Source organism: Rana temporaria, chromosome 9 (assembly GCF_905171775.1).
Source record: "Rana temporaria chromosome 9, aRanTem1.1, whole genome shotgun sequence".
Classification (NCBI taxonomy): domain Eukaryota; kingdom Metazoa; phylum Chordata; class Amphibia; order Anura; family Ranidae; genus Rana; species Rana temporaria.
In genome coordinates, this window is record NC_053497.1 from 164,088,508 (window position 1) to 164,109,170 (window position 20,663).

Here is a 20,663-nt window from a genome sequence, read left to right on the forward strand (position 1 = left end):
TTAGAAACATATTGCTACACTTAGAGGCGCCTCTCTTCTCTTTTATACTCTGGAGCTCCTGCTGGATTCCATCTGTGGATGGACATTTAATGGTTACACAACTTATTACATTACCAGGCCTGCCATCGGGGGGGGGGGGGGGGGGGGGGGTACAGGCAGTACACCTGTAAGGGGCCCGGATTGCAACTACCTTCCTTTTTTTATAACATTTAAAAAAAAAAATTATATATATATATTTTTTTTTATTAAAGGGGTGGGGAAACCCCCCCCCCCCCCGCTTCTCAATTTGCGGCAGCCCCCTGCTTCTGAATTTGAGGCGAGAGCACCCCTCCCCGGGTTCTCTGCTCCAGGGGGCCCATGCCTGAAGCTGTGTAAGGGGTCCCATAATTCCTGATGGCGGCCCTGCACATTACTATAATCTTTTTATATGGACTATAAACGAAAGGACTTATGAATAAAAGGCTGTGGAACGAATCATTTGAGTTTCCATTATTTCTTATGGGGAAATTCGCTTTGATATACAAGTGTTTTGGATTACAAGCATGTTTCTGGAACACATTATACTCGTAATCCAAGGTTTTACTGTAATCCAACGTTAGAATGACTTCAAATAAATAAATGTCACAGCCTTCTGAAAGTAAAGACTTCATTTACTATAAGCCTTATTTGAAAATGCTAGTTTCCTGGCTGTCTCTGGTTTTATTACTTTCCAAGTCACAACCCTGGAGCAAACGTGCAGCAAGCAAAGTCAGCATAAGGTAAGCATTGAAGCCATTGGATCGGAGAGACAGTCAGGATTTTTGGAATGAAGCCCTCCTCTGTGTCCTTCTCATGACAGGTGCACTTTATTGCAGAGGTCTCCTGGTCGCTGTGGAGTGACACACAGCAGACGCTCTTTGGGATCAGACAATGTAAAATGCACAATATCCTGGACCAGGCAATCTGGCGGGAGAGAGCCGAGTCCGTATTCTGCAGCGAGACGACAATTCTCATCAATTAGCTCTCTGAGTGCCGAGCTCCAGGAAATATTGCGCTTTATTCCATTCTCTTCTGCCCAGAAAGACAATTACCATGAAGCTGGAGGACACATGGGCCCAGATTCTCAAAGGCGTTACGACGGCGCAACACCATTTGCGCCGTCGTAAGTCCTAATCTGGCCCCGGGTATCTATGCGACTGATTCTTAGAATCAGTTACGCATAGATACCCATTAGATCTGACAGGCGTAAGGCTCTTACGCTGTCAGATCTTAAATGCAATTTTTTTTCCCGCCGCTAGGTGTCGCCGAAGTCGTTTTCCCCGTCGCTTATGTAAATTAGCTAATTACGACGATTCCCGAACGTACGCGCGCTCGATGCAGAGAATTTATGACGTTTCCGTAGCCTTTGCGACACGTAAAGTTGCCCCTGGGTCTATGAGGCGCAGCCAATGTTAAGTATGGCCGTCGTTCCCGCGTCGAAATGTAAAAAATCTACGTCGTTTGCGTAAGACGTCCGTGAATGGTGCTGGACGCCATTTACGTTAACGTCTAAGCAAATGACGTCGGTGCGACGTCATTTAGCGCAATGCACGTCGGGTAATTTACCCGACGGGGCATGCGCAGTACGCTCGGTGCGGGAACGCGCCTAATTTAAATGGTGCCCGCCCCATTTGAATTAGGCGGGCTTGCGCCGAGCACTTTTACGATACACCGCCGCAAGTTTACAGGTAAGTTTTCTGAGAATCAGGCACTAACGCTGTAAACCTGCGGCGGTGTAACGTAAATCACATACGTTACGCTGCCCAGGAGCAACGTAATTCTATGTGAATCTGGGCCATGAAGCATTTAAAGGGGAACTCATTTTATGTTCAGTCATTTTGATGAATGTGTTTCATATACAGATTTATAGATTCTCCTTCCATCGGGCAGTACAGTCAGCACTACTGCTAAATTCCTCTGGGATCAGCCAGGCAAAGGGCCCGCCCTGCAGAAGGAGGCAACCTCAGAATTGCTGTCCCTATAGGCAACCCATGGGAAGCTTTATATTTAAATTAAAGCTAAATATTGCGATTAGCAAATATTGTCTAAATCCATTCATCATGTGTATTCTTCCTGAATCTTGGTGCTCTTCTGTATTTCTTCCAAATCTGTGCAGTAATCCAGAGACTTCCTGTGATAAAGACCGCTCTTTGCTGCTCTCCCTTCTTGTGCAGGGGGACCATCACATTATGGGCAGCTTTAGTGAGATTGGTGGCAGATTTGTACCTCTCCAGTGAACTGACCTTCCATGGCTCTCCGGGCACACCAGAGGAGATGGCAGGCGCTGTGGCAGATTTACTAATCTATAGAAACACCTAGAAAGAAAGATATAATATCATTTCATTATCAATATGTAACGGATTTAATCCACAAACTGAATAAAGGGGGAGCAGATAAGCTAGTGACTTTATTTTACACAGTGTGCACCATGTCCTGGAGTACCGACATCTTGCTGCAATCCCGCAGTCTGGACTTTGTTATCGGTACAGTTTGTACTGAGGGAGAGGTGACTGAAGGTACATATAATGTGTGTATTGCATCAGATGGTACGTGCCATATAGATCAGCACTCCTCGTTCCTCATCTGAAGCCCCTTATCCAACAGATCTCATCCAATGCTCCTCATCTGAAGCCCCTCATCCAACTCTCCTCATCCAATGCTCCTCATCTGAAGCCCCTCATCCAATGCTCCCCATCTGAAGCCCCTCAACCAACTCTCCTCATCCAATGCTCCTCATCTGAAGCCCCTCAACCAACTCTCCTCATCCAATGCTCCCCATCTGAAGCCCCTCATCCAACACTCCCCATCTGAAGCCCCTCATCCAACACTCCCCATCTGAAGCCCCTCATCCAACACTCTCATCTGAAGCCCCTCAACCAACTCTCCTCATCCAATGCTCCTCATCTGAAGCCCCTCAACCAACTCTCCTCATCCAATGCTCCCCATCTGAAGCCCCTCATCCAACACTCTCATCTGAAGCCCCTCATCCAACACTCTCATCTGAAGCCCCTCGTCCAACACTCTCATCTGAAGCCCCTCGTCCAACACTCTCATCTGAAGCCCCTCGTCCAACACTCTCATCTGAAGCCCCTCGTCCAACACTCTCATCTGAAGCCCCTCGTCCAACACTCTCATCTGAAGCCCCTCGTCCAACACTCTCATCTGAAGCCCCTCGTCCAACACTCTCATCTGAAGCCCCTCGTCCAACACTCTCATCTGAAGCCCCTCGTCCAACACTCTCATCTGAAGCCCCTCGTCCAACACTCTCATCTGAAGCCCCTCGTCCAACACTCTCATCTGAAGCCCCTCGTCCAACACTCTCATCTGAAGCCCCTCGTCCAACACTCTCATCTGAAGCCCCTCGTCCAACACTCTTCATCCAATGTTCTTCATCTGAATCTCCTCATTCAACATTCCTCATCTGATGCCTCTCATTCAGTGCTTCTCATCCAATGCTCCTCATCACAAGCTTCTTATCCAATGCTCCTCATCTCAAGCCCCTCATTCAATGCTTCTCATCCAGTGCACCCCATCTGAAGCCCGTCATCCAACACTACTCCACTGAAGCCCCTCATCCAAGACTTCTCATCCAATGCTCCCCATCTGAAGCCTCTTGTCCAACACTCCACATCCAATGCTCCCCATTGTAAGCTTCTCATCCAACACTCCTCATCTAATGTTCCTCATCTAAAACCCCTCATCCAACGCTTCTCATCCAGTCCTCCCCACCTGAAGGGTAAGTTGGGACTTTAAATGAGGTAATGGGTCAATTACCTCCATCGCTGGTTTTGTATAGAAAAAGGAAGCAAAAGCGGGACTTTAAATGAAGCATGTGCGGGAAACAGATTGTAATAAATGGGGGAGAAAAATAAACCAAAGATAATAAATCTGAAATACGTTTAAATATTTTATTGCTTTCACATAGTGCACCGTCCTTGACTATATTGCACTATTGAAGAAATAGATAGACATATGTATTTTACAGATTAGTTGGGGGAAAAGGTATGCGGGGAATGACCCAAGTATATAAATACAGCAAGTACATCAATCTGTACTGTATCCATTAAGACATAAAATAGGTATCACATGCTGAACAAAGATTACATCACGTCATACTGCAGTGATTACACATTGATGCATGGAGTATGTAGCTCTACGCGTTTCGCGACTGTTGGTCGCTCATCAGGAGCAGGCAGAAGAACGGGGAGAGGTGAGTGTAAACAAACCTTCCCCGTTCTTCATTGTGGCAGTGTCAGTGATCATCTGTTCCCTGATATAGGGAAAGACGATCACTGACGTCACACGTCCAGCCCAGTCCCCCCTACAGTTAGAAACACAAATGAGGTCACACTTAACCCCTTCAGCGCCCCCTAGTGGTTAACTCCTAAACTGCAATTGTAATTTTCACAGTAAACAATGCATTTTTATAGCACTTTTCGCAGTGAAAATGACAATGGTCCCAAAAATGTGTCAAAAGTGTCTGATGTGTCCGCCATAATGTCGCAGTCACAAAAAAAATTGCCGATAGCCGCCATTAGTAGTAAAAAAAAAAATATTAATAAAAATGCAATAAAACTATCCCCTATTTTGAAAACGTTATGCATTTTGTGCAAACCAATCGATAAACGCTTATTGGGATTTTTTTTTACCAAAAATATGTAGAAGAATACGTATCGGCCTAAACTGAGGAAAAAATTTTTTTTTTTTTTTAAATCTTTTTTGGGTATATTTATATTAGCAAAAAGTAAAAAATACAATTTTTTTTTAAAAAATTTTCGCTCTATTTTTGCTAATAGCTCAAAAAAATAAAAACCCAGAGGTGATCAAATACCACCAAAAGAAAGCTCTATTTGTGGGAAAAAAAGGACGCCAATTTTGTTTGGGAGCCACGTCGCACGACCGTGCAATTGTCAGTTAAAGCGACGCAGTGCCGAATCGCAAAAAGGGGCAAGGTCCTTAAAGCGGAGGTTCACCCCAAAAAAATGTTTTTAACATTACATTCAGCCGAGTTGTCATAATGACAATCGTCTGTTTTTTTTTCATTTTATCCCGTACATACCATATTTTCACCGCCGCTTCCGGGTATGTCTTCTGCGGGACTGGGCGTTCCTAATTGATTGACAGGCTTCCGACCGTCGCATACTGCGCGTCACACGTTGCCGAAAGAAGCTGAACGTCGGTGCGCAGGCGCCGTATAGAGCCGCACCGATGTTCGGCTTCTTTCGGCAACTCGTGACGCGCTGTATGCGACGGTCGGAAGCTTTTCAATCAATTAGGAACGCCCAGTCCCGCAGAAGACATACCCGGAAGCGGCGGTGAAAATACGGTATGTACGGGATAAAATAAAAAAAAAACAGCCGATTGTCATTATGACAACTCGGCTGAATGTAATGTTAAATTTTTTTTTTTTGGGGTGAACCTCCGCTTTAAGGACCTTGCCCCTTTTTGCGATTCGCCACTGCATCGCTTTAACTGACAATTGCGCGGTCGTGCGACGTGGCTCCCAAACAAAATTGGCGTCCTTTTTTCCCCACAAATAGAGCTTTCTTTTGGTGGCATTTGATCATTTTATTTTTTTGAGCTGAACCCCCGCTTTAACCTGCATAATGGTCCGGGTCTTAAGTGGTTAAAAACCATACAACAAAAGATGCAATCAACAGCTGACGTGTTTCAAACCGTAACTACTGGTGCGAAACACGTCAGCTGTTGATTGCATCTTTTGCTGTATGGTTTTTAACCAATAAAGAAATTGTTGTTGGAGTGCGGCCATCCAGATTACATTTTTTTCTATATCATACAATTCCCGCCGGAAAATCCGATCGTGTGTACGGGGCTTAAAATGGTTGTAAACCCTCTGATACTACTTGCACCTGCAGGTAAGCCTGCATTAAAGTGGATGTAAACCCCTCTCATCAATTGTAAACTACTGCCATAGTGCTGATCTATAAGGCGATACATGCCTCCTGCATCTATCCTTACCAGTCAAATGTGTCCCGTTTATTAGTTAGAAGCCCCCAAAAACAGCAGATTCAGTGGGTGGGTCTGTCATCGGCGCTTGGTGGACGGGGTCATGATGTCAGCAGATGCCCTGCCCACCTCTACACTCCCCTTGGCCAGAGCGTGCAAAGCGCATTCTTGGTAAAAAAACAGAGCGCGCTCACGGCCCCCTGTCATTTCTGTACACAGTCACATCCATCTCCAGTGACAGTCTGGGATGATCGGTGCGGGGGGGAGGGTAAGCTGTGAGCACCGATCCTCCCTGAATGGCTTTTCATCTGCTTCTCTCCCTCCCGCGGCATTCACCTGAAAAGCCATGCAAGGGGGGATCGGTGTTCACAGCTTACCCTCCCCCTCGCACCGATCATCCCAGACTGTCACTGGAGATGGATGTGACTGTGTACAGAAATGACAGGGGGCTGTGAGCGCGCTCTGTTTTTACCATGAATGCGCTTTGCACGCTCTGGCCAAGGGGAGTGTAGAGGTGGGCAGGGCATCTGCTGAAATCATGACCCCGCCCACCAAGCGCCGATGACAGACCCACCCACTGAATCTGCTGTTTTTGGGTGCTTCTAACTAATAAACGGGACACATTTGACTGTCCGATCATCCCTGACTGTCCTCAGTGTCCTTCTTCAGCGCCCCCCCCCTCGTCCCTCTTCGTGTGTCCACACAAAACCCCCCCCCCCCCCCGTGTCTTCCTCCTCCGCCTCGTCCTGGTCTGTGTTCACATTCCCCCATGTCTTCCTCCTCCTCCGCCCTCCTCATCTGCGGTCTTCCCTCCCCTCTCTCTCCTCTCCCGAGGGCTGCGAGGGGGGGAGGGGCGAGCAGGTAGATCTGTGTGGAGTGAGGAGCTGGTATGTCAGTTACCAGCCCCTTTCTTTTCTGGACGGGACACAGAGCGTCCGTTACCGATCGCTGTGCGTCCTGTGATAACTGAGCAGAGTAACCTGTGTGTTACTATGCTCAGTGTATGAATGGAGGGGAGACGCTGTCTTCCCTCCATTCATCTTCTGTGCAGAGAAAAGGACTGGAGAATGAATGTCCTCTGTCCCTTTCTCCATCTTAAATGGGAGATGTCAGGGGTCTCTGTTTAGACCCCTGACATGTCACCAACGCCCCCCACAGGGCTGATAAAAAAAAAAATTGTAAAAAAAAAAAACTGACACAACAACCGCCCCCCCCATACTGACACGGTCCAGAGCCCCAAGTCCACTGACACCGACCACTACCCCACTGACATCGTCCACTACCCCACTGACATCGTCCACTGACACCGACCAATACCCCACTGACATCGTCCACTGACACCGACCACTACCCCACTGACATCGTCCACTGACACCGACCACTACCCCACTGACATCGTCCCTGACACAGACCACTACCCCACTGACATCGTCCCTGACACAGACCACTACCCCACTGACATCGTCCACTGACACCGACCACTACCCCACTGACATCGTCCCTGACACAGACCACTACCCCACTGACATCGTCCACTGACACCGACCACTACCCCACTGACATCGTCCCTGACACAGACCACTACCCCACTGACATCGTCCACTGACACCGACCACTACCCCACTGACATCGTCCACTGACACCGACCACTACCCCACTGACATCGTCCCTGACACAGACCACTACCCCACTGACATCGTCCACTACCCCACTGACATCGTCCACTGACACCGACCAATACCCCACTGACATCGTCCACTGACACCGACCACTACCCCACTGACATCGTCCCTGACACAGACCACTACCCCACTGACATCGTCCACTGACACCGACCACTACCCCACTGACATCGTCCACTGACACCGACCACTACCCCACTGACATCGTCCACTGACACCGACCACTACCCCACTGACATCGTCCACTACCCCACTGACATCATCCACTGACACCGACCAATACCCCACTGACATCGTCCACTGACACCGACCACTACCCCACTGACATCGTCCACTGACACCGACCAATACCCCACTGACATCGTCCACTGACACCGACCACTACCCCACTGACATCGTCCCTGACACAGACCACTACCCCACTGACATCGTCCACTGACACCGACCACTACCCCACTGACATCGTCCCTGACACAGACCACTACCCCACTGACATCGTCCCTGACACAGACCACTACCCCACTGACATCGTCCACTGACACCGACCACTACCCCACTGACATCGTCCACTGACACCGACCACTACCCCACTGACATCGTCCCTGACACAGACCACTACCCCACTGACATCGTCCACTGACACCGACCACTACCCCACTGACATCGTCCCTGACACCGACCACTACCCCACTGACATCGTCCACTGACACCGACCACTACCCCACTGACATCGTCCACTGACACCGACCACTACCCCACTGACATCGTCCCTGACACCGACCACTACCCCACTGACATCGTCCCTGACACAGACCACTACCCCACTGACATCGTCCACTGACACCGACCACTACCCCACTGACATCGTCCCTGACACAGACCACTACCCCACTGACATCGTCCACTGACATTGTCCACTGACACTGACCACTACCCCACTGACCACTGACACCAACCACTACCCCACCCCCTTTCCCAAAGCACTGTAAATAAATATATTTAAAAAATAAAACCCCACCCTCTCATCAATAATACAAAAATACATTGTAAAAAAAAAAATATGTAATTGTAAAAATTAATAAAAACCAAAAAAATCCACTGGTCCCAAAAAACCTTTTGGAAAAAAAAAATATTAAATTGTAAAATAAAAAAAATTATCTGACACTGTCCACTATCCTGACACTCCACATTCCTGTGATTCGCACCGCATTGCTGTTCAGATCACATGCGATGTCTGTGTGATGCGATTTCAGCCACACAAACTGTATGGCTGAAATCGCATCACATTCGGACCAAACACGGACAGGACCCTTTTTTTGGTCTGCACCAGAATCGCATGGGTGTTCACACATATGCGATCTGATTCTTGTCCAAACTGTCAGTTCGCAGTGCGATATGCGAGCTGAAATGGGGGTGACATTACTATTGTATGACACTCCCCAGCAGTTCGCATATGGCTGTGTGAACTGCCGTGCGAGTCGGTGCGATGTGGGAACCCGCAGTGGATTCGCAGAGTTCCTGAATCGCACCAGTGTGAAAAAATGTTGGGTTTACATCCACTTTAAGGCTTACCTGTAGGTGCTTGCAATATCTCCTTAACCTACACGGTAAAGGAGATATTTGCAGAAAATCGGGCACCGATGTCTGCGGCTCATGCGCGCCATAGACAACAGCGCAGGTGCACTGAGCGTACCGGGTCTTGAAAGGGATAGTTCCGGAAAAGCGTGCACGCGCGAGGATCGTGCCGGTTCCGCGCGCATGTGCAGTAGTGACGTCACAGTCACAGCGCCGGAGTGGCGGTGGAGGAGAGGAACGATGGTCGCTGTGGGGGCTTCGATCTCAAGTAAGTAATTCATAATGAGCTAGTATGCTAGTCATACTAGCTCATTATGCCTTTGCCTTGCATGTTTTTATTTCTTTTTTTAATGTTTTTTTGGGTTTACAACCACTTTAAGAACAAAACCTCTGATTTGACACCTTTCAACCCAACCAGCCTTAAAGGGGTTGTAAGCCCTTGTTTTTTTAGTAACAAACATGTCATAGTTACCTCCACTGTGTAGTTCGTTTTGCACAGAGTGGCCCCCGATCCTTGGCTTCTGAGGCCCCTCTGCGGCTTCTCCTCATAAACACCCTATGAGAAGCGCTCTCGGGGTAGGGGGAGGGGGGAAGTTAACCTTGCGGATGCGCCCCCGAGCATCCGCGTCATTGGATTTGATTAACAGCAGTGGGAGCCAATGGCTGCGCTGCTATCAATCTATCCAATCAAGAGCCAAGAACCCCCGGGCAGAGAGGTAGAGGGGGGAACGAATTGGCTCATGTGGAAATACACCCCAATAATCCCTATGTAGAAATATACCCCAATGATACCCTATATGTACAGGCTCCATGTATGACCCGTGAACCTCAAACCCATGAACCCCATACTCCATGCTGTGTGCTCAGGGTCTAAAATATGGACGGAAACATTTAGATTGGTTACTCATTCTTCCCTTTGTGTTCCCTATAAATGCTGGGGGGGAGGGGGGGGGTATTTGAGAGGAATATTGGAAATGTCCCATCCTGAGTTAGGGCAGCCTGGCACAAAAGCCACTTACCTTCCTCCACAGAACTCCTATGACGTGACTGACCCAGCCGGACTTGAGGGGACGGTCAGAAGGTCCTCCACAGGAATTCCCACAGACTCCACACGGACAGGATCAGGATAGGTCTCATCACACACGCCACGCACACCTTCAATGGCTTTACCAGCTGCCAGTGGGCAATCCAATGCATAGACCGTCTGCAGAACATAATGTACCAGTTATTGATCAGTGATGGGGGGGATAGGGAGACAAGGTGGCTCAGGGACCCCAAAGACACAGATTGATCAGTTACTCCAGGAACTCCGTTTTGCCTGCCTAGGTCATGGCCTGTGGGTTTTTATTTTTTAACCACTTAAGGACCTCCTAACGCTGATATACGTCGGCAGAATGACACGGCTGGGCACAAGCACGTACCTGTACGTCCCCTTCAAGTGCCCAGCCGCGGGCGCGCGCCCGTGACCCCGTCCGAAGCTCCGTGACCGCGGGACCCGATCAACGCCGGTGTCCCGCGATCGGTCACATGAGCTGTAGAACGGGGAGAGGTGAGTGTAAACAAACCTTCACAGTGGCAGTGATCGTCTGTTCCCTGATATAGGGAAAGACGATCAATGATGTCACAAGTCCAGCCCCGCCCCCCTACAGTTAGAAACACAAATGAGGTCACAATTAACCCCTTCAGCGCCCACTAGTGGTTAACACCTAATTTTTACAGTAATCAATGCATTTTTTTGCTGTGAAAATGACAATGGTCCCAAAAATTAGAGGTCGACCGATATGGGTTTTTCTCTGGCCGATGCCGATGCCGATATTTGGAAATCGGGGCGGCCGATGGCCGATATGTGTTGCCGATTTTTGCGGCCGATATTTTAGGCCGATTTTTTTTTTTCCCCCCTCATCTCAAAAAACCTAGGGTGGAGAGGAGATAATTGTTTAGGGTGGAGTGCAGCCTGTCAGGGCCACATCAGTGCCCACCAGTGCAGCCTATCAGTGTCCATCAGGGCCACCTCATGGGTGTCTATCAGTGCCCACCAGTGCCACCTCATCAATGCCCACCAATGCATCCCATCATTGCCCACCAGTGCATCTCACCAGCGCATATCACCAGTGCATCACCTTATCAGTGCCAACCAGTGCATCACCTTATCAGTGCCAACCAGTGCATCACCTTATCAGTGCCAACCAGTGCATCACCTCATCAGTGCCAACCAGTGCATCACCTTATCAGTGCATCACCTTATCAGTGCCAACCAGTGCATCACCTTATCAGTGCCAACCAGTGCATCACCTCATCAGTGCCTCACATCAGTGCCCACCAGTACAGCCCAATGTCATTCACTGTCACCAGCGGAGCGTTCCAGGCTCCGTTCCATCTCCCAGCACAAGAAAGATCCAATGTCCCTGGCCCTGACGTGCTGCCCCGCCTCTGCCTACAATCCCCAGAATGCAGAGCGGGCCTGTAACAGCCAATCAGCGGCGGCAGTTACCGGCCCGCGCTGCATTCTGGGGTTTGTAGGCAGAGGCAGGGCGCGCAGCATGTCAGGGGACGTTTTTTTTTTCAGAGCGGAGGATGTCGGCAGCGGCGGCCGCCGATTGGCTGTTACAGGCCCGCTGGTTGGCTGCCGCGCTGGGTGTACCAAGATGGCCGCGGCTCCGGAGCTAGGCCGAAGCCGCGGCCTTTCCTGATGCTGTGACCGCGGCGGTCACAGCATCAGGAAAGGCCGCGGCTTCGGCCTAGCTCCGGAGCCGTGGCACCGCTAGCGGCAAAGTTAAATATCGGCCTAATTTGGAAAAAAAAATCGGCCGATGCCGATTTCTCCAAAACGGCCAAATATCGGCCGATATATATCAGCCTGCCGATAGATCGGTCGACCTCTACCAAAAATGTGTCAAAATTGTCCGAATTGTCCGCCATAATGTCGCAGTCACGAAAAAAAAAAATCGGTGATCACCGCGATTAGTATTAAAAAAAAACATTATGAAAAAAAATGCCATAAAACTATTCCCTATTTTGTAAACACTATAAATTTTGCGCAAACCAATTGTTAAACGCTTATTGCGATTTTTTTTACCAAAAATATGTAGAAGAATACGTATTGGCCTAAACTGAGGAAAAAAAATGTTTTTTTTATATCTTTTTTGGGGATATTTATTATAGCTTTCCTCTGAGGATGCAGCTTCACTTACTAATTCACGTACATTTTTTAAGTGTATATATATATAGTTTAATTGATTTGGCGCGAGATTTTCTTTTTCATATTTATTATAGCACAAAGTAAAAAATATTGAATTTTTTTTCAAAATGTCGCTCTATTTTTGTTTATAGCGAAAAAAAAACAAAAAAACGCAGAGGTGATCAAATACCACCAAAAGAAAGCTCTATTTGTGGGGAAAAAAAGGACGCCGATTTTGTTTGGGAGCCACGTCGCAAGACCGCGCAATTGTTAGTTAAAGCAACGCAGTGCCGAATCGCAAAAAGGGGCAAGGTCCTTTAGCTGCATAATGGTCTGGGTCTTAAAGCGGTGGTTCACCCTCCTTAACATCATTATACCATTACATTCGGCATCGTAGCGCGAGCTACGGTATGCCGGTCTTAAATTTTTAATCCCCGTACTCACTGTGCTATCGATCATTGAAGTTTCCGACTCCCGCGGGGAATGGGCGTGCCTATGGAGAGGGAGGATGATTGACGGCCGGCTCTGGCGCGTCACGCTCCCCGAAGACAGCCGGAGTAGGTCTCGGCTCTTCACGGCGCCTGCGCACAGGCTATGCGCAGGCGCCGTGAAGAGCCAAGCCTATTTCGGCTATTTCCGGAGGAGCGTGACGTGCCAGGGCCGGCCGTCAATCACCTTCTCTCACCATAGGAACGCCCATTCCCCGGAATCTTCAATGTGGAATAGCACAGTGAGTACGGGGATAAAAAATGTAAGACCGGCATACTGTAGCTCGCGCTACGATGCCGAATGTAATGGTATAATAAAAAAAAATTTTTTTTTTTTTTTTTAATAGGGTGAACCCCCGCTTTAAGTAGTTAAAGTTATTCAAATTTTTCCATCCATACAAGAGATACAATAAAGTGAAGATAAGATAAACCAAGTCCTGACAAGGTAAGTATTATCAGTAAAGCCCTGCAGAGGTCTCTTTTACATGGGCAGCTAGGGGCATCTAAAGAGACAGTCGTTGTCTTTTCACCATCACCCAAACCTCTCACCTATAGAAGGGTTGGCACACATGCCACAGATGCAAAGCTGCAACAAATTTACCTTGGCTTATAGAATTTGAGAGGCAGCGCCACCTGTCAAACTTCCCTTTTGGAATGAATGAGAGTGAGCTGCAACCCCAAGCCAACCCACCCCCCCTATTGTAAGAAACACTTGGGGAAAAAGGATGAGCGCAATCAGAAGGTCCTCGGCTGAGGTGGTAATGTAACCCAGACTGTCGGGGGAGCAGAAATATCTCCCTGTGTGGGTGACAGGCAGAGACACCAGGATGGATGCATCACTTTAACTGACAATTGCGCGGTCGTGCGACGTGCCTCCCAAACAAAATTGGCGTCCTTTTTTCCCACAAATAGAGATTTCTTTTGGTGGTATTTGATCACCTCTGCGGTTTTTATTTTTTGCGCTTTAAACAAAAATAGAGCGACAATTTTGAAAAAAATGCAATAATTTTTTATTTTTTGCTATAATAAATATCCCCAAAAAAATCTATCAAAAATTAATAAAAATGTTTCCACAGTTTAGGCCGATACGTATTATTCTTCATATTTTTGTTAAAAAAAATAAATTAAAAAAAAATCGCAATAGGCGTATATTAATTGGTTTGCCCAAAGGGTATAGCGTCTACAAAATAGGGGATAGATTTATTGCATTTTTTTTTTTTTTTACGGCGGCGATCTGCGATTTTTATTGTGACCGTGACATTGCGGCGGACATATCAGACACTTTTGACACATTTTTGGGACCATTCACATTTATACAGCGCTTAGTGCTATAAAACTGCACTGATTACTGTGTAAATGTGACTGGCAGGGAAGGGGTTAACACTAGGGGGCGCTAAAGGGGTTAAATGTTCCCTAGTGAGTGATTCTAACTGTAGGGGGACTCACAAGGGGAGGAGACCGATCTGTGTTCCTCTGTACTGGGAACACAACATTGGTCTCCTCACCTCTGACTGGATATGGATCTATATGTTTACACACAGACACAGATCCACAGTCCTGCCGTGATTGCGGCCAATCGCAGGTGCCCGGCAGACATCGCGGCCACTGGGCACCGAGCGATGCCACGGGCGCGTGCACCCCCTAGCTGGCCGGGAATCCCAGGATGTCATATGACGTCCACCCACAATGGGAGATCCCATCTGTTGATGTCATATGACTATGGGCGGCATGTGAAGAGGTTAACCGCTTGCCGACCGCCAAAACTGCGGCAGGTTGGCTCGGCTGCGCAAGATCACGTAATATAACGCAATGTTGCTCTGCGGCCACTAGGGGCGAGCGCGCGCCCCTGGTGCTGATGTGAGGGCATGGCGGACGCGATCACCGCCGGGCACCCGCGATCGCTCGTGACAGAGCGTGAACTGGGAGCCGTGTGTGTAAACAGACAGCGCCCGATTCTATCAGGGGAGAAATGACTGAGCGTCTGTTATACAATGTATGAACAGCGATCTGTCATTTCCCCTAGTCAGTCCCATCCCCCCTTCAGTTAGAACACACCTAGGGAACATAATTAACTCCTTGATCGCCCCCTAGTGTTAACCCCTTCACTGCCGGGGACATTTTTACAGTAATCAATGCATTTTTATAGCGCTGATCGCTATAAAAATGCCAATGGTCCTAAAAATGTGTCAAAAGCGTCCGATGTGTCCGCCATAAGGTCGCAGTACCGATAAAAATTGCAGATCGCCGCCATTACTAGAAAAAAAAAAATGCCATAAAACTATCCCCTATTTTGTAGACGCTATAACTTTTGCGCAAACCAATCAATAAACGCTTATTGCAATTTTTTTTTAACGAAAAATATGTAGAAGAACACGTATCGGCCTAAACTGAGGAAAAAAATTGCTTTTTTATATATTTTTGGGGGATATTTATGATAGCAAAAAGAATAAAAATTTTTTTTCAAAATTGTGGCTCTATTTTTGTTTATAGCGCAAAAAATAAAAAACGCAGAGGTGATCAAATACCACCAAGAGAACGTTCTATTTGTGGGAAAAAAAGGACGTCAAATTTGTTTGGGAGCCACGTCGCACGACCGCGCAATTGTCAGTTAAAGCGACGCAGTGCCGAATCGCAAAAAGTGGCCCGGTCATTGACCAGCAAAATGGTCCGGGGTTGAAGTGGTTAACAAGAGAAAAGTTTAATGTGGCAGTTAAAGGCATTGTGCAAAAATTTACAAATCTCCCCGACCTGGAAAAATCGCAGGTGTTTAACCCCTCCCCCAGGATGACGCACATCACGAGGAGCCCACAGACCACTGAAAGTGATCCCCGTAGAAGTGCTGCAGGAGGAAAGCGATGAGCCGTCACTAATCACTATGCAGAGGCTGTACAGCAGAGCATCTACTAGAGACGGGCCTCTCTCACACGGGACTGATCCGTGATGATTCGCCCCGTGAACCTCCGCTGATCCCCGCTGAGCAGGCGGATGACAGGGCGATCCCCGCACACTGTTCAGGGACCGCCCTGTCAGATCTCCGCTCTCCCCTATGGGGGGGGGAGGGGGGGATGAACATTGACCGTCAGTCCGTGCTCACCCGATCCCGATCCGCAGACGGAAGGAGAAATAGGATTTTCCTCTGTCTGCAGAATCTGAGGGTTGGGGACCCGGGTGAGATCGGGTGGCAGCGCCCGCAATCTCATAGGGACCAATGTATGTCCCTTTTTCATCCGGAAACGGATGGGTGAGAAAGCGGACATACGGTCCGCCCGCGTGACAGAGCCCTTCGTTGTGACACTAACTTTGCCCCAAGGAGTTGTGCTGTGACATGATCCACCAAGCATGTTGTATGATACATGAATATTGTGCTTACAGAATGCCAAGGTGACCACACATGTCCTGTGCCATGCCATCAAATGCAGCCACTGTGCCCATCATTTATCGCCACTGTGCCATGCCATCAAACGCAGCCACTGTGCCATGGCAAATGCAGCCACTGTGCCATCAATTGTCGCCACTGTGCCATCAAACGCAGCCACTGTGCCATGCCATCAAACGCAGCCACTGTGCCATCAATTGTCGCCACTGTGCCATGGCAAATGCAGCCACTGTGCCATCAAACGCAATCACTGTGCCATGCCATCAAACGCAGCCACTGTGCCATCAATTGTCGCCACTGTGCCATGCCATTAAACGCAGCCACTGTGCCATCATTTATCGCCACTGTGCCATGCCATCAAACGCAGCCACTGTGCCATGCCATCAAACGCAGCCACTGTGCCATCAATTGTCGCCACTGTGCCCATCAATTGTCACCACTGGGCCATGCCATTAAACGCAGCCACTGTGCCATCAATTGTCGCCACTGTGCCCATCAATTGTCTCCACTGTGCCATGCCATCAAACTAAACCACTGTGCCATGCCAAACGCAGCCACTGTGCCATCAAACGCAGCCACTGTGCCATCAATTGTCGCCACTGTGCCATCAATTGTCACCACTGTGCCATGGCAAACGCAGCCACTGTGCCATGCCATCAAATGCAGCCACTGTGAAATCATTTATAGCCACTGTGCCCATCAATTGTCTCCACTGTGCCATGCCATCAAACTAAACCACTGTGCCATCAATTGTCCCCACTGTGTCCATCAATTGTCGCCACAGTGCCCATCAATTGTCACCACTGTGCCATTCCATCAAACGCAGCCACTGTGCCATCAATTGTCGCCACTGTGCCATCAATTGTCACCACTGTGCCATGGCAAACGCAGCCACTGTGCCATGCCATCAAACGCAGCCACTGTGCCATGCCATCAAATGCAGCCACTGTAAAATCATTTATCGCCACTGTGCCCATAAATTGTCACCACTGTGCCATGCCATCAAACGCAGCCACTGTGCCATCAATTGTCCCCACTGTGTCCATCAATTGTCGCCACTGTGCCCATCAATTGTTGCCACTGTGCCATGCCATCAAACGCAGCCACTGTGCAATGCTATCAAACGCAGCCACTGTGCCATCAAACGCTGCCACTGTGTCTTTAAACGCAGCCACTGTGCCATGCTATCAAACGCAGTCACTGTGCCATGCCATCAAATGCAGCCACTGTGCCATCAATTGTTACCACTGTGCCATGCCATCAAACACAGCCACTGTGCCATGCCATGAAACACAGCCACTGTGCCATGCCATCAAACGCAGCCACTGTGCCATGCCAAACGCAGCCACTGTGCCATCAAACGCAGCCACTGTGCCATCAATTGTCACCACTGTGCCATGACAAACGCAGCCACTGTGCCATGCCAAATGCAATCACTGTGCCATGCCAAATGCAATCACTGTGCCATTCCATCAAACGCAGCCACTGTGCCATCAATTGTTACCACTATGCCATCAATTGTCGCCACTGTGCCCATCAATTGTCACCACTGTGCCATGGCAAACGCAGCCACTGTGCCATGCCATCAAACGCAGCCACTGTGCCATGGCATCAAATGCAGCCACTGTGAAATCATTTATCGCCACTGTGCCCATCAATTGTCACCACTGTGCCATGCTATCAAACGCAGCCACTGTGTCCATCAATTGTCGCCACTGTGCCCATCAATTGTTGCCACTCTGCCATGCCAAACGCAGCCACTGTGCCATGCCATCAAACGCAGCCACTGTGCCATGCCATCAAATGCAGCCACTGTGCCATCAATTGTTACCACTGTGCCATCAATTGTCACCACTGTGCCATGGCAAACGCAGTCACTGTGCCATACCATCAAACGCAGCCACTATGAAATCATTTATTGCCACTGTGCCCATCAATTGTCACTACTGTGTGCCATGCCATCAAACGCAGCCACTGTGCCCATCAATTGTCGCCACTGTGCCCATCAATTGTCGCCACGGTGCCCTGTAAAAATCAGTGCAAAGGAGAGGGGGTGTCTGGGCTGTCAAAAGAAGAGGGGGGGGGGGTGAGGAAGAGAGGGGGGTGTCTTCTGGGGGGTGTAAGTAAGAGAGGGGGTGTCTGGGGGGTATAAGTAAGAGAGGGGGTGAGGAAGAGAGGGGGGTGTCTGGGGGGTATAAGTAAGAGAGGGGGGTGTCTTCTGGGGGGTGTAAGTAAGAGAGGGGGGTGTCTGGGGGGTATAAGTAAGAGAGGGGGTGAGGAAGAGAGGGGGGTGTCTGGGGGGTATAAGTAAGAGAGGGGGTTGTGTGAGGAGTAGAGAGGGAAGGTGTGAGGTAAGTTGTCTCCCCCCCCCTTGTACTTACAGACACACTGTGTATGAAACATTTCCTTCCTCCCTCCGGTCATGTGAGAGAGACTGAGGCAGAACGGCTGACTTAATTCACTGCACAGCGGTGCTCTCTATTGCCACCTTCAGGCTGGAGGCTGGAGGGAGCTGAAATGCAACCCTAAGCTGAATCCTCTCTCCAGGTATCTGTCTTCTCTGTACTGTGAATTGGAGCCTCGCGACCACTGCACGGACGCGCGGGGGAAAGGACTCGCGGAAGGGGCGGGGCTCGGATGACTCATACCTGTACGCGGCGGCGGAGCGGCGCCATTTTGTTCCATAGACTCCTATGGACTGAAGTGAAATCACGGAGGCTCTGCTCGCAGGACCGGTACAGCGCCCCACAGAGGACTAATCGGAGACTACTTCGACAGATTTTTCATCCTACATCCATCGGTGACACAGTAAGTCTCATTAGCGGTGATGTCAGTGTGTGTGTGAGGGGGGGGGGGGGGGTGATGGAGAGCTGGGCCGGCTTGTTGTGTAATGTGACCTGTCAGTGTTTTCTCTCCTCTTTCTGGTCTGAGGGAAGAGAAATCACTTTTCACAATATATATTGTTTTATATATATATATATATATTTTTCTTTTTATTTAAGGGCCCAGAGGTCCCCAGGGCCCCAGATGGTAACCATTTTTTTTTAAATATATATATATATACACCCCCCTGCTTCTCAAATCACAGCAGCCCCCCCGCTTCTTAATTTCCCCAGGGCAGCCCCCCCCCAATTAGTGGCACCCCCCTGCTTCTCAATTCGCTGTGTAAGGGGCCCCATAATTCCTGATGGCGGCCCTGTCTGACAGGGGCCCCAAACACCTGACCTGACATGGGCCCCCAACATTCTACTTCACAGGGGCCACCCTACATGACAGGGGCCCCCCCTCCTCCTCCCAGTTGGAATATTTGCCCCCCCCCCATCCCTATAGAAAAGGGACGGCAGGAAGGAGAATCTGACATAATAACAAGGCCCCACAATATATGACAAAGTATAACCTAAAAATACAAAATGTACTTTATTATACATGAAATGAATGAATGGAATGTAACCAGGGGCGGACTGACCATACCTGAGGGCCCCGGGACCAGTAGGGGCCCCATGAGCGTCTCCTGGGCTGGTATCTATATTGGGTCTCCCATCCTGTGTTTGGATCCGGATTGGACCGGACGGCGTCCTTATGTCACAGATTTCCTGGCCGGCCAGTGTTTATCGTTGCTAGGATACAGGGGGCCGCATAGAGCATGTGCAGTCACTGTCATCCTTTCTGGTTGGACCAAAAGCAGCTTTCCTGCTGACATAGACCCCGCCCCCTGCCGCCTCCCACTCACCGCCCATTGCTTTGATGTGATATCTACAATATGTGTTTACCCCACAGTGATCACACACACTACCCAATGGGGGCACAGGGATCCCTGCCAGGGGGCACACACTACCCAATGAGGGCACAGGGATCCCTGCCAGTGATCACACACACTACCCAATGGGGGCACAGGGATCCCTGCTAGGGGGCACACACTACCCAATGGGGGCACAGGAATCCCTGCCAGGGGACACACACTACCCAATGGGGGCACAGGGATCCCTGCTAGGGGACACACACTACCCAATGGGGGCACAGGGATCCCTGCTAGGGGGCACACACTACCCAATGGGGGCACAGGGATCCCTGCTAGGGGGCACACACTACCCAATGGGGGCACAGGGATCCCTGCCAGGGGACACACACTACCCAATGGGGGCACACAGATCCCTGCCAGGGGACACACACTACCCAATGGGGTCACAGGGATCCCTGCCAGGGGGACACACTACCCAATGGGGGCACAGGGATCCCTGCTAGGGGGCACACACTACCCAATGGGGGCACAGAGATCCCTGCCAGGGGGCACACACTACCCAATGGGGGCACAGAGATCCCTGCTAGGGGGCACACACTACCCAATGGGGGCACAGGGATCCCTGCTAGGGGGCACACAC

General features: G+C 49.5%; 1 long non-coding RNA gene across 1 annotated transcript; it reads right to left on the reverse strand.

Annotated features, from left to right (window-relative positions):
- Positions 1-2,195: 2,195 nt before the first annotated feature.
- On the reverse strand, positions 2,196-18,790 carry LOC120914269. Its single transcript, XR_005743647.1, has 3 exons — positions 18,666-18,790; positions 10,262-10,446; positions 2,196-2,333 (listed from the first exon to the last, which is right to left on the reverse strand). It is a non-coding gene; the product is annotated as an uncharacterized LOC120914269 (long non-coding RNA).
- Positions 18,791-20,663: the final 1,873 nt, after the last annotated feature.